This window comes from Physcomitrium patens, chromosome 25, assembly GCF_059467195.1.
Source record: "Physcomitrium patens ecotype Gransden chromosome 25, ASM5946719v1, whole genome shotgun sequence".
In the NCBI taxonomy this organism is placed as follows: domain Eukaryota; kingdom Viridiplantae; phylum Streptophyta; class Bryopsida; order Funariales; family Funariaceae; genus Physcomitrium; species Physcomitrium patens.
The window spans coordinates 6,461,857-6,475,837 of NC_143434.1; positions in this window are offsets into that span (position 1 = coordinate 6,461,857).

Consider the following 13,981-nt stretch of genomic DNA (forward strand, 5'->3'; position numbering starts at 1 on the left):
ACATTTTATTGTTGGGAGCTAAACCATAAGATTAAAGATTGTCTAAAATACTAAAGTTTAAGCACCAATAAATGAAGGCAGATTGACAATCTTGAGGGCCACTAAATTGATAAAGAAGTAGATCAAAAAAATGAGGCTCTTTAATAAAGGCATTGAGGGCTAGTATTGGAAATAGTTGCTATTTTTTAGAGACAAATAGCATTGTTCCAGAAAATTATTAGAAGAGTCGGTTAGTGTGTCTAATGGATCAATTAAAAAGATAACCATGTGAAGTACTTGTAGATTGCAGCTCTACAAAAAATTGCATCTTGACTACAATTATAAAATGATTTGAGATTAAAAAAAAGTGATCAAAGAAAGGAGTATATATCTAACAGATGATTAAAAAAATGCGTTGAGTGAGACAAATAAAGAAGAAATTCTAAGGCTAAATGATACTTATGTTTTAAAAGAGAAGTTCAAAGTAACAAAGCTTAGATATAATGTTATCTTTGCTATGCCATAACTAGAGGTAGAAAATAAACATGTCGTTTGGCTAACAAGGATAATTTCTTTCAAAAATGGAGGATGTATGGTAATTCTTTGTAGGACTATATTTAGTAGGATAGAAAAATAATTTATAGCTAAGAACTTATTTGTAGGAATGATCTTTAGGAAGAAGCAAATATAGCATAAGCAATTGGTATATGTGGTGGTTTCAAATTTTACCTCAATGGTAGAAAAGACAAATAAAGGAGCAAAAGGAGTATAACAATTTATACGTGAATATCAAGATATTTTTCTAATGAACTAATCTAGTAGTATGCTTCTTGATTGAAGTGCCTCCTTCTAAATAGAATTAGTGCCATAGGCCAAATCAATAAGTCGGCCAATTTATTACTTAGTATTAAATCAATTTAAAGAGTTAGAAAAGTTATTGGATGAATTCTTAGAAAAGGGCTTCATTTGAAAAAGCATCTCTCTACAGATAGCACTTGTGCTCTTTACATCCAAAAAAGATGGTGGACTTTGACTTTGCATCAATTATCATCGCTTGAATAAGTAGACTATCAAAAATGCATATCGACTTTTATGTATAGATGATCTTCTTGATCAACTTTAAGATGCAATCATCTTTAGCAAATTAGACCTTTGGAGTGGTTATTAGAAAATTCCTATTGCCAAAGAAAATATAAAAAAGATGGCATTTTGTACCTGCTATGGACACTTTGTATGGCTTACATTATTTTTTGGCTTCACCAATGTTCTAGTCTTTTTTATGAGTCACATAAATAAATTATTTCAAAAGCTTTCGAATAAGTATGTGATTTTCATTATTGATGATATCCTAGTTTATAATAAGAACTTTGAGGAGCATGAGTAACATCTAAGAGAAGTACTGTATTGGCTACATGACAGTCGATTCTATTCTAAATAATCAAAATGTAAACTTTGAAAGTCAAAGGTTACTTTTTTGAAGCATATAGTATCTTTCATAGGTGTGCGCTTATAAATGATTAGATGAAAGCAATAGAGGATTGGCCAACTTCTAAGAATGCTTTTAAAGTTTGTTCATTTTTTAGCCTTGTTGGATATTATTACAATTTTTTTTGATAATTTGCTCATATTATTGCCTCATTCACGAGCTTATTGAAGAAGGATGCCCCATTTGAATAGAAATTAGAACAAAAAAGGCCTTTGAGGAGTTGAAAGAGGCATTCATTACTACTCTAATATTGGAATCATATGATCACAACCTTTTCTATACACTTAACATTGATACTTTTGACTTTATTATTAGTGTGATCTTTCAACAAGACTTTAGTAGGGGCCTTCAACTTATGATGTATAAATCATTCAAGCTCAAAAGAATAGAGCACAATTACTTTGCATGTCATCAAGAAGCAACCAACAATTATACATGCCACAAAAGTGTGGCAATACTATTTGTTAGAAAAATGAGTGGTTGTTCAGATTGACCACATATTCTTATTACACAATTTTCATCTAAAAAATATGAAAACATGACATTATTTTTGAGAAGAGAAGTTGCAACTCTTTGATATTAAGCTCGAGTATAAGTAAGGACAACAATACATCATACCAAATACCTTATCGTATAGATCCAACTTAAAACCTGAATGAGATGTCAAGGCAAAAGTCACTACCATTAGTAGTATTATTTGAGATTTAATAAGAAGAGTAGAATGATAGGAAGCTATGTATTGTGATGCTTATTTCAAGATGGTTATCAATTGACTATAAGTAAGTGATGTGTAATATCTAGATTATTGTGTCAATGATGGCATGCTCAAGTAAATTTTGTTTTGAAATAAAACAGATCTCAAAGATACAATTTTGGATAGATTTGGATCACAATGTTTGAGCTTTTGTACATTCTTGTGAATAATGTCAGCATAATAAAATACATAATGTAATATCTTCTAAGCTATTATAGCCAATTCTACTACTTATTATATGTTGAGAGTAAGTGACTAAATATTTCATTATGGATTTACCTTAGACGCCTTACAATCTCTTTGCAATTGTTGTCTTCATAGATCAACTCTCAAAGCAACTTTACTTGGCTGAAATATACTTTGATATTGATGTTCCAACACTTGTACGAGTCTTCTTTGATATTATCTTTTGTCACCATGGATTACCTTATGTTATCATTTCAAATTTGGATCCGCCCTTTATGGAGAATTTTTGGCAAACCTTATTCAAGCTATTGAGCACACGACTTTTCATGTCTATGGCCTTTTATCCTCAAATAGATTAACAAATAGAGCATATAAATTAGATCCTTGAAGATATACTATAATCATTTGTAGTGGTTCACCATAATTATTTGGATGAATATTAAATGCCTTTGAAATTTACCCACAATAATAGTATTTAAGCAAATATTGATCATTCATTATTCTTCTTTAATACTAGTCAGTATCCAACTATGCCAACAATTCTCTATTATTTTATTGACACCAATAATCTAATAATAGAGGAGTTTATATAACGGCCTACAATGGCCTTGAAAGAAGTACAACACCATCTTTTTACTACACAAAATTGACAGAAGTAATATGTGGATAACAATTAACAACAGAAGACTTTTTGGGAGGGTGACCAAGTATTACTTTCCTACGCCAATTTTCTACTTGCTTCATCAATCCAGGTCTATGAGTTAGTACTTCAATGACTTGAATCTTTTCACATTTTTGTAATAATTTTTGATGTTACATATTATTTCAAGCTTCCGCCACATATTTGAATCTATTTGATCTTCCATGTCTCACAGCTCAAGGAATTTGATATTAATTCAATGCGCTTCTTGAATTGATACTAAATACCACTACTACCATCCATTAAGATTAATGACTAACAAGAGTATGAAGTAGAAAGTATTTTGGAGCATCACTACCTTTGCCATGGGAGTAAATGTCTATAATTCTAGTATAGAGTTCTCTAGAAAGGTTATCCCATCTACAATGCAATGTGGGAACCTACACAAAATCTTATTCATTGTCAAGAAATCATTTGGATATACTATCAAGAGCAAAACAAAGATGTTCTATATTAGTGGAGAAAAATTAGCTATAATAGGGTATGAATAGGATATTTGTATTATTCACACATAGAGATATGTAGGTAAAGTTGTTTTTAAAAAAAAATTAGAATTGAGGTTAGAATGGTGGTTTATGTGAAACCTACTATGGAACCTTCTAAAAAGGCTTAGGACGGTTATCATGGTAGGACCTACCTCTAAAATCTTTTAAAAAGAAAATTATCTTAGTTGGACCTACCATTAGGGACATTCTAAAAAATTTCAGGATAGTTGAACAAAGTTTAAATAAGACTAGCTGAGGCTATTTGAACATTCAATCAAGTATGGCTTCAAATTCTTTCTCTTAGTAAAGTTTGGTTTTCTTGTTCCATTCTATTTGATTCTCTTTGGTTCTATTCTTTTTTATTCAGTCCTATCTTCAAGTTCTATTCTGTTTTGTTACTTTTAATTTTATTTTGATACACTTGATCTTACTTTGTATTGAAATCCTTGTTGTTATAGATTTTGTAAGATTTTAGACCTTAGAAGATCCAATCTTATTTCAATACAACAAAATTAAATATAATTAAATAAAATAAAAGAAAAAATGATAAAATAGAATAAAAAAAAATGATAAAATAAAATAAAAGAAAAATGATAAAATAGAATAAAAGAAAATTGAACAAAATTTAACAAAAAAAAGCAAAACTAAAATTTACTAGAAGAAAAGAACCAAAATCTTATCTAATCCACTACCCAAATGGCTTTAGTTAATTCTATTTATATTTTATTCATCCATCCTTGAGTTTTCTAGAATCTTTTCAATGATAGGCTCTACCAAAATAATTGCCTTAATCTCTTTTTAAAATATTCTATGATAGATCTTACATAGACTATCAACCTAGTCTCAATTCTAAAAACTTCTAAAAACTTTTAGAAAATTTTCAAATATGGCTCCAATTACCTATTTCTATTTGTCAATAATACAAATATCTTATTCCTACCTCTTTACAATTAAGATCCCTCCACTAATGAAAAACATCCTCGTTTTGCTCTTGATGGTATTCCCAATTTCTTTTTTGATAATAAGTGAGGTTTTGTATAGGTTTTCATATTGTATCGTAGATAGAATCATCTTTTTAAAGGACTTTGTATTGAAGTTGTAGATTTCCATTGCCATAGCAATGGTAGCAATGCTCCAAAATACTATCCACTTTATACTCTTATTGGTCATCAATCACAATTAGTGGTGATAGAGGTAATTACTGTAGGTCTAAAAAGTAACTTTGCTTCATATGAAATTCTTTGAGTTGCAAAATATAAAAAACTATATGGATCCAAATATATGGGAGAAGGTTGAGGCAGTATGCAACATCAAAAATTACTACAAAAATGCGAAAAGGTCCAAATCATCAAGGTGCTTATGGATTTTGGTTGATCTAACAAGTAAAAAGTTAGTATTAGAAAGTACTACCTAATCACATTTTCAAAAGATCTTATGTTTTTGGTGATTATCTGCATACTAATTTTTTTAATTTTGTGTAATAAAAAAGTATTGTTATGTATTTTATAAGGTCATTGTAAGCCATTATATAAACTTTTTGGTTGTCAAATTGTTGGAATCAATGAAACAATAGAGAGTTGCTAGCATAATCAAACGCTAATTGATATTAAGAAAGAATAGTGAATGATCAATATTTGCTTGAGTACTGTCATTGTAAGTAAACTCCAAGGACTTCAAATATTCATCTCAATATGATGAATTGCCACAAATACCTGTAGTATAGCATACAAGGTCTAATTTGTATGTTCTATTTTTCTATCTATTTGAGGATGGAAGGTTGTAGATATAGCAAGTTAGATGCCTAGTAGCTTGAAAAAAACTTGCCAAAAACTTCTCATGAAGCATAGATTTCAATCTAAAATAATGATAAAAGATAATCTATGGTGACAAAAGATAGTATCAAAAAAGATGTTTGTAAGTATTAGGGTACGAATATTAGAATATACTACAACTAAATAAAGTTACTTTGAGAATCAGTGTCAAGATAGAGAGAGTTTATCTTAAGAAAATGTTGGAATTTTGGCTATCAATAAATACTCAAGCAAGCCTCTAGATAAAAGAAACATCAATTCTATATATAAAATTATTCTTATAGGAGCAATTTTATCAAATTATAAGCCTTAAGTACCAAAGATCATCAAAAATATGATAAAAATATCATAAAAACTTGTATATCTTTAAGATAAATTCTTCCTAAACTTCAATAGCTCATATCTCATAATCAGACAATCCAAATAAATCCAAATTTTACATGAAGTATTAATGTACTTTAACTAAAACTATTACAAATTTTAATTATAAATTCATTACAAATCTTGAAATATTGCCAAAATTCTAAGAGTAGCTTCAAACCCTTGCTTATATATACCTATGTGCAAATGATTTCATATCTCACATGTTAAGTGCTCAAATATCATGTAATTTTGATATATAGCTTTTTAATTCAATAAAACATACTTTTAAAAAAATTAACTAAAATTTCATATGAAAGCTCATGATATGGCTCCAACCATTACTATCAACAAAATGACATACTTACTGCCTTTGAATTACATATGCTATGGTCAACACTCTATAACTTCTTCATATAAACTCCAAATACAAAAATTCCTTCATAAAAGATGTAGATCTTGAAATCATTCTTGTAGCTTTACCTTTTAATCTCCAAATTCTATCATAAAACTCCTCATGTCTTCAAAACAACAACAATATGTCTTAAACAACATCTTAACTTCAAATGGCTATAACTTCATCATTCTAATTCCAAATCCTCTAAAATTTAAATATAAATTATAGTCCAAATCCTAAACCTTATAATCCTTGCTTCTTATTCTTAAATGTTCTTTTTGACATTTTCAAAATCTTTGTTTTGGTTACAAACTGCATACTGAATGTCCATTAGATATGACCTTCGACTAATACGAATAAAGATCTTTACATTTTGTCTTCATCTGACAATGCTTTGATTTCATCCCTCCTCATAAGCCTTCTAGTAGTTTAATTTTTTATCCTTATGCTTCCATCTTTTCTTAAAGCTCTATACTAAATATTTAAATTTTATATATTTCAAATATTATAATAAAAATAGATAAAATTAAAAATAAAAATTTCTTATGTCTACTCTCTTTATATTGATTTATTAACTATTCTAATATATATCAAGTCTTATGAACATAAAATATGTTTTAATTAATTTTTACATACTATAAGCATTTATGATATGACATCGGTCCACAAAGACAACAGCTACAATGTGATTAGGAGGCATTGTCATATTATGTGCTATCTTGCTTGGGAATGCACTGAGCGTCTGGTTGTAGAAGATAAAAATAATGTTTTGTAAGTATCTAGGTAGGTTGATAGGTTTCAACCATCTAAATACAAACTATTTCGGATTTCAATGTAAAAGCTTAATCTCAATACAAAGTACTTAGAAACACTATTTTTAATAACTTTAAGATATTATAAGTTAAAAGTATTTTTTTATTTGTTAGCTTTATTTTTTATTATATGTTATTTTATTTTATTTTATTTCTTATTCTTTATTTTATTCTTTATTTTATTTTTATTTTATTTTATTTTATTTTTTCTAATCTTAATCCTAGACAGATTCGATAAACTGTAATTTTCAATCTGACTATCCGATTGTTGTAAACTTCTACCTCTAGTGTCTTTGCAAGCCTTCTAAATGCTTAAGAAGTTTCAATCTAATCTAATTTACAGATTGCAAGAAAATGTCGTAAATCCACATTGATGTATTTTAACCGCCATCTAAAAGTCCTCGACTTACCATGCCAAAAGTCACCTTATTCCAGCCCGTAGATCTCCAGATATTACAGAAACCTTAAACAATCCCAATCTGTTAACTTTCGATACCTCTTTACACTAATAATCAAATATCCAATATCTGTTCCATCAGATTAATATAAACTTTTGTATGCATTCGGCATACTCAACCCTCTAGACACCTCTAAATTTCAACTACAGAAGTTTCTCTAATTTCACAAAACAGTCAAGAGTATCAGCCTTAACTTTATTGTAACAAAAAAAAAAAAAAAAAAAAAAAAAAAAAAAAAAAATCCAATTCACCAATACAAACACCGACTTTCAGCAACGATTGCAAAAGTCCTCCCAAACCCTATGAAACTCAATTCTACCTTTTTCAAAGGAGCTTAAAACTAGCTCTCAGACCCCAAAATCTCAAACTCTGAATGCCCTCTTCCTTTTCCTCTCCTTTCCTTTAACTCAGTGAGGTCTCCTATTCTTTCACCCTAGACTCTGAATTGGAACAGCAGACTCGCCTCCATAGAATTCCCGCCTCTAAGAAGATCTTTTCATGGAAAGGACGTTTGTCCAAAATCACATAGAGAATGAAACAGCTTGAAATGAAACAGAAACCTCCATATTTGAGACCTCATTGGGTTGCCCAACCTAGTCAGGTCTCATACTAGATAAGAGGCCCATAATAGGACCTGAATTGGATGTCCCCATAATTGGGTCAAATTTGCCCTTCACATTAGACTCACCCAAATATTGAATTGGTCCTTTTCCCTTTTGCTGACTCTTGGTAAGAATGGCTTGGACTCATTCCACCCGATTTATTGGAGAATCTTGAGGACCTCAATTTATCCCCTCAATTTTTCCCTAGCTTTGGATCTGTTGATCCTGATTATTGAAATTGAATGGAGCATTACATTGCTGATAAGTATACCCCAACTGCTTGCTATTCCCACACACTGGCATGTAATTGTCACTGACTCTGGGATTGGGACATTCACTAGCATAATCACCATTCTGTCTGCAATGGAAACAACGAAGTGGTCTTCTTGTACCTCCATCAAGCATATTGGGTGTCTCCACCAGTATATACCTACTAAGCTTGTTCCATATAGGGTTAGAAAATGATCCTGGTCATCCCATTTGTATGGAGGGTACTTGTTTCAATGACGCCGGTGGAGCATATGCTATTGTCATGTTCGGTGGTACAACTACAATGGAGTGACATTAACTGGCTCCTGAATATTAGCACTAAAATTGGCCACTCTTTTTAACATCCAAGATGACTAAATATTAATAAATCTTTTCCATTTATGTTTTCACCATATAGTTGTGTTGTAACATGATAGCGTTTACAACAAACACAAAATAAAATCTATAGTTACTTACTTCCAATGTATCATAGATAGTAGAATTGGTTGCAATAATCCAATTGATGGTGCATTACATGCTTTGTTACGTTAGTATCTCTCATAGGAATGCACTAAAGTTCATACATCATAATCCAAACCTGTCCAAAATTATAGAATTGAGATGTATTCTAGAGTTTTTTCACACCCTAAATGTCCAAATATTAGAATATCATGTTTCTTTTGAAGTATAGACATCCAAAGTATAACATTGTCAGGTACATAAATCCACTTTTTGAAATAGAACAAGCCATCACTAAAATGATAATTTTGATATTATACATTTTATACCTTCATCTGATCAATAATCATCTTGAAATAATCATTTCAATATATAGCTTTTTTCCATTTCATTCTTATAATTAGATTTGAAATGATACTACTAATAGTAGCAACTTTTGTCTTATCTTCCAATTTAGACTTTAAGTTTGTTTATGTGATAAGGTATCAAACATGGTTTCTTGTCGTCCTTGCTTATATTTAAGCTAAATGTCAAAGAACTGCAATTATTCTTTGCAATAATAATGTCAAGATTTCATATTTTTCAAATATAAATTATATAGCAGAGATCAATGGTCAATCTAAATAATCATTGGTTTTTCTAACAAATAATATTACTACACTTTTGTAGCATGTACAATTGCTAGTTTTTCTCAATCACATACAAAGTAATGCGCTCTATCCTTTAGAGCTTGTATGATTTATATGCCATAGATTGAAGGCTCCTACGTAAGTCTTGTTGAAGAATTGCTTTAATAACAAAGTCAAAAGCATCAATGTCAAGTATATAGGAAAGGTTGAGATTATACAATTGTAATATTGGAACAGTAATCAATGAGTCCTTCAACTTATCAAAGGCCTATTTTTGCTCCAATTTCTGTTCAAATGAAATATCCTTCTCTAATAGACTTATTAATGGTGTAACAATGTATATAAATTGTTAAATAAAGCAATGATAATATCTAAAAAGGCCTAAGAATAAGCAAAATTTAGAAGCATTCTTGGAAGTTGACCAATCCTCTATTGCTTTCACCTTATTTTGATCCATGTGTATACCTTTGAAGGATACAACATGCTCTAAAAAGGTAACCTCTAACTTCCAAAGTTCACTTTGATTGTTTGTAATGGAAGCAATTAACTTGTAGCTGATACAATACTTGTTGTAAATATTGTTCATACTTTTTAGAGGTTTTATTATAGATGAGAATATCATCAATTAAAACAAATACATATTTATTCAAAAGGTCTTAAAAGAGTCTATTCATGTGATCCATGAAGAAGGTTAAAGCATTGGTGAGGCCAAAAGGTAAAATAAGCCATTCAAAATATCCAAAAGTTTGTCTTTTATATCTTCTATTGCAATAGGTCTCTATGAATAGCCACTTTGAAGGTCCAATTTGTTGAAGATGGTTGTACCTTGAAGTTAATCAAGAAGATCATCCACGTATAGAAGTCAATATACTTTCTTCACAATTTGCTTATTAGGCATCAATAGTTGAAGCAAAGCCAAAGTCTACCATCTTTTTTTGGATAAAAAAAATATAGGTGTTGCTTATAGTAGTATGCTTTCTTGAATAAAGCCCTTCTCCAAGAGTTCATCCAATATCTTTTGTAGCTCTTCAAGTTCATTTGGTGCTAGGCAATATATTGGCTAACTTTTTGGTTTAGTTCTATGCAATGGTTTTATTTAGAACAAGGTACATTGATCAAGTGGGACACCATTAAGTAAGTTGGTTAGAAAGACATCTCAATATTCACATATGAATTGTTTTAACTGTTCTTCACAAAGAATCACCTTGCATCTACTATCTTTGAAGGAGATCGTCTTTACTAGCTAATGAATTTTATTATTTTCTACTTCTAGCCATGGCATACCAAAAATAACATCATGTCACAGATATACTCATGTAAGCCAGTAATTATATATATAAATAGATGGAAGTAAGTAAAAGTAGATAAAAGTAAATTAATTCTATAGTATTTACTATGGAAGCTTCATAGACACTACTTTGACTTTATAGGTGTCTTTAATTGACTTTTTGGATTAGAAACATGGTCAACAAGTTGGCCATGTGCCACACATGTTGTTAGCTTAGAGACCAAGCTAACTATATGGCCCACACGTAGAAAAACTTTGCCTTGTAAGTCAAGGCATGTGTCCTATAAAGTCAACACTTATTGGAGGTCTTATAGAACGTTGCCATGTAGCCTCTAATTAGGTAGTATATATAGAGACAAGAGTGAAGCCTTCTTTACTCTTGTCAACACCTTTCTTGCTTCCAGTCTAGTTTCAAGGGTCTCTAGTTTTCTTGTCTTTTGGCAATAGCTATTCCTGTTTCTTTTTCAATATACATACTTGTTTATTTATATTTTGTTATTTTTCTTTGAATGAAGGCTCACTTGTTTGAATTACTTTTTCATCGAGTTCTTGTCCTTAACAGATGAATTCTTATCTTTGATAGATTGATAAGAGTACATGTACAATATCAGAGCTTTGTCTAATCTTGATTAAGAGTGGATTATTCTTTTCTCTTGATAAGATATAAGCATATTAGAAGTTGCGGATTACCTTCTTCTAAACTGATATTGTCCTTAGTATTTTCTTTGTTCTCAAGTCCTCTCTTCTATTTGTCTTGAGCAATATTAGACATCTTCTCTTTTCTAAGTGTTATCATAGCAGAACTTATTGAAATGAAGAGTGCAATGGCACAAATGCAAGAGCAATTGAGGGAATTAATGCTTGCAATGCATCAACTCAATTTACCACCACAAGGAGCAACAAGATTGGCAGGAAGTGAAGATATAGAAATGTTTGGAGCTGCTTCATTATTTGCACCAAATCATGTACTTTTTCTTATGGTGGAACGCCCTTCCAGTATTAGAGAACCAAGAATTATCCTACCCAAGAAGTTTGATGGCACCAGATCAAGGTTTAGAGGATTTATCAATCAAGTGCAACTTGTGATTGAACTTCAACCCCAAAGCTATCCAATTCCAGAATCGCAAGTTAGATTCATTGGTACACTTCTTTCAGGTTCAGCATTATTAAGGTTTTCATCTTTTCTTGAATGATGAGATCCAATATTGGATAATCTAGAGGCTTTTTTGGCAAATTTTCGATCCATGTATAGAGAACATGATGCAATTCGTATTGCAACCAATAAGATCCATATTTTACGACAAGACAATCGATCAATAACGTTGTATGCTTCATAATTTTGACAACTTGTAATTGATATCAAGTGGGATGATGTTGCACTTATTAGCCAATTTTTCTACGGATTACAATATGAGGTAAAAAAATTAATACTCAACTTACCTGATCCTCAAACATTGAGTCAAGCAATTGACTTTGCTGTAAAGTGCAACAATCACCTTTTTGAATTTCAATCTGAGAACCGTATAAGTGGACCTCAACGTTACTATAATTCAATAGCAACACCAACACCTCTTCAATACATACATTCGAAAGTAGAGGATATGCAAATTGATGCAGTACGTTTCAAACCTCTTACTGAGCAAGAAAAGACTCATCGTTGTCAAAAAGGATTATATTTATATTATGTAGAATCAAAATACACTACTCAATATAATCCAAAGAAATGACGCAACCACAAAATGAAGAGTATGGCTGTCAAAGAAGATAATATGTCAGAAAACAAGTATGTCCACCTACAATAGGGATCGTGCGGCTGGAACCTTGTACAACATCTAATAAAGGTCCTATTCTCTCCGCAAAGCCCTCTCCTTGTTTTACATTAAATGTTATTTGATGACCTAAACATTACAAAGCTGTTGCCTTGCTAGATTCCAGAGCCTCGGCATATTTTTTAGATAAAGAATTTACTAAAAGACATAGCATATCTTTAGTAAAGAAAACTAAACCTGTTCATGTAGAAGTCATAGATAGTCGTCCATTGTCTTCTGGAGATATTACTCATGAAACCCTTCTTATAGAAGTAATAATCAATGGTCATAAAAGCTTTGTAGTATTTAATATCATTAGATCTCTCTCTAATCCAGTCATTTTAGGTTTATCGTGGTTAAAAATTTATAACCTTCAAATAGATTGGATTTTCCAAACTCTTACTTTCTCTAAAAGTATAATTAATAGTGTAGTTAAACAAGTAGAGAGTCATAAGTCCAATTTAATTAAACCTGTGTTTATAGGTACAAAAGCTTTCTTGCATGCTGCTATGAAAGAATCACCATATATTATTTATCCCACACCCGTTTCTAATGGTGTAAAGTCTTCACATGGCATTCCAAGCCAATATCAAGAATTTCAAGATGTATTTGAAAAAAAGAATGCAAATACACTCCCAGAACATCGTCCCTATGATTGCTCAATTGACCTTCAAGAAGGAGCACAACCTCCATTTGGACCAATCTATAGTTTATCACAAAATGAGTTGATTGAACTCAAGGAGAATATTGAAGAAAATCTAGCCAAAAATTTCATATGCCATTCTAAATCTTCGGTAGGAGCTCCAATTCTATTTGTGAAGAAAAAAGATGGATCATTGCGGATGTGAGTTAATTATTGAGGACTCAACAAGATTACCATCATAAATAGGTATTTATTACCTTAAATATCTAGACTTCATGATCAACTGAATCAAGCTAAGATCTATACAAAAATAGATCTTCAGGGAGCATACAATCTAGTACCCATTAAAGAAGGAGATGAATGGAAGACTACGTTGTCGTATTACGTGCTTTCCTGCTCGAGAACGTGCCGGGCGTCTGGCTGTAGAAGGTAGTATGGAGATTCACCGATACTCAAGCAGTCTATCAATTTTGACTGCTGGAATATAAAAGACTGCAACAATGTACCGTAAATCTATACGGATGCTCTTCGACTGCTTATCGAAGTCCTTTTTGCCCCAGCCGAAAGGTCTCTAAACGTTACAGAGAACCCCGAACAACCCAAACTGTTAATCTTCAATACAACTTTGTACTTACGATCTTGTATCCACTGACTGTCTTGTTAGATTAACCCAATAAATTTCATTCACTCCGCATACTCAATCCTATAGACACCCTTTTAATCCTTCAATCACAGACGTAACTTGATTTTATAAAACAGTCAAGAGTATTCAAACCCACTTCATTAAAAATCCCGATTCACCATACAATACTGACTTCAGTAGCGATTGCCTCAGTCTTCCCAAAACTCTACGAAGAAGAAAAATCCAAATTCTA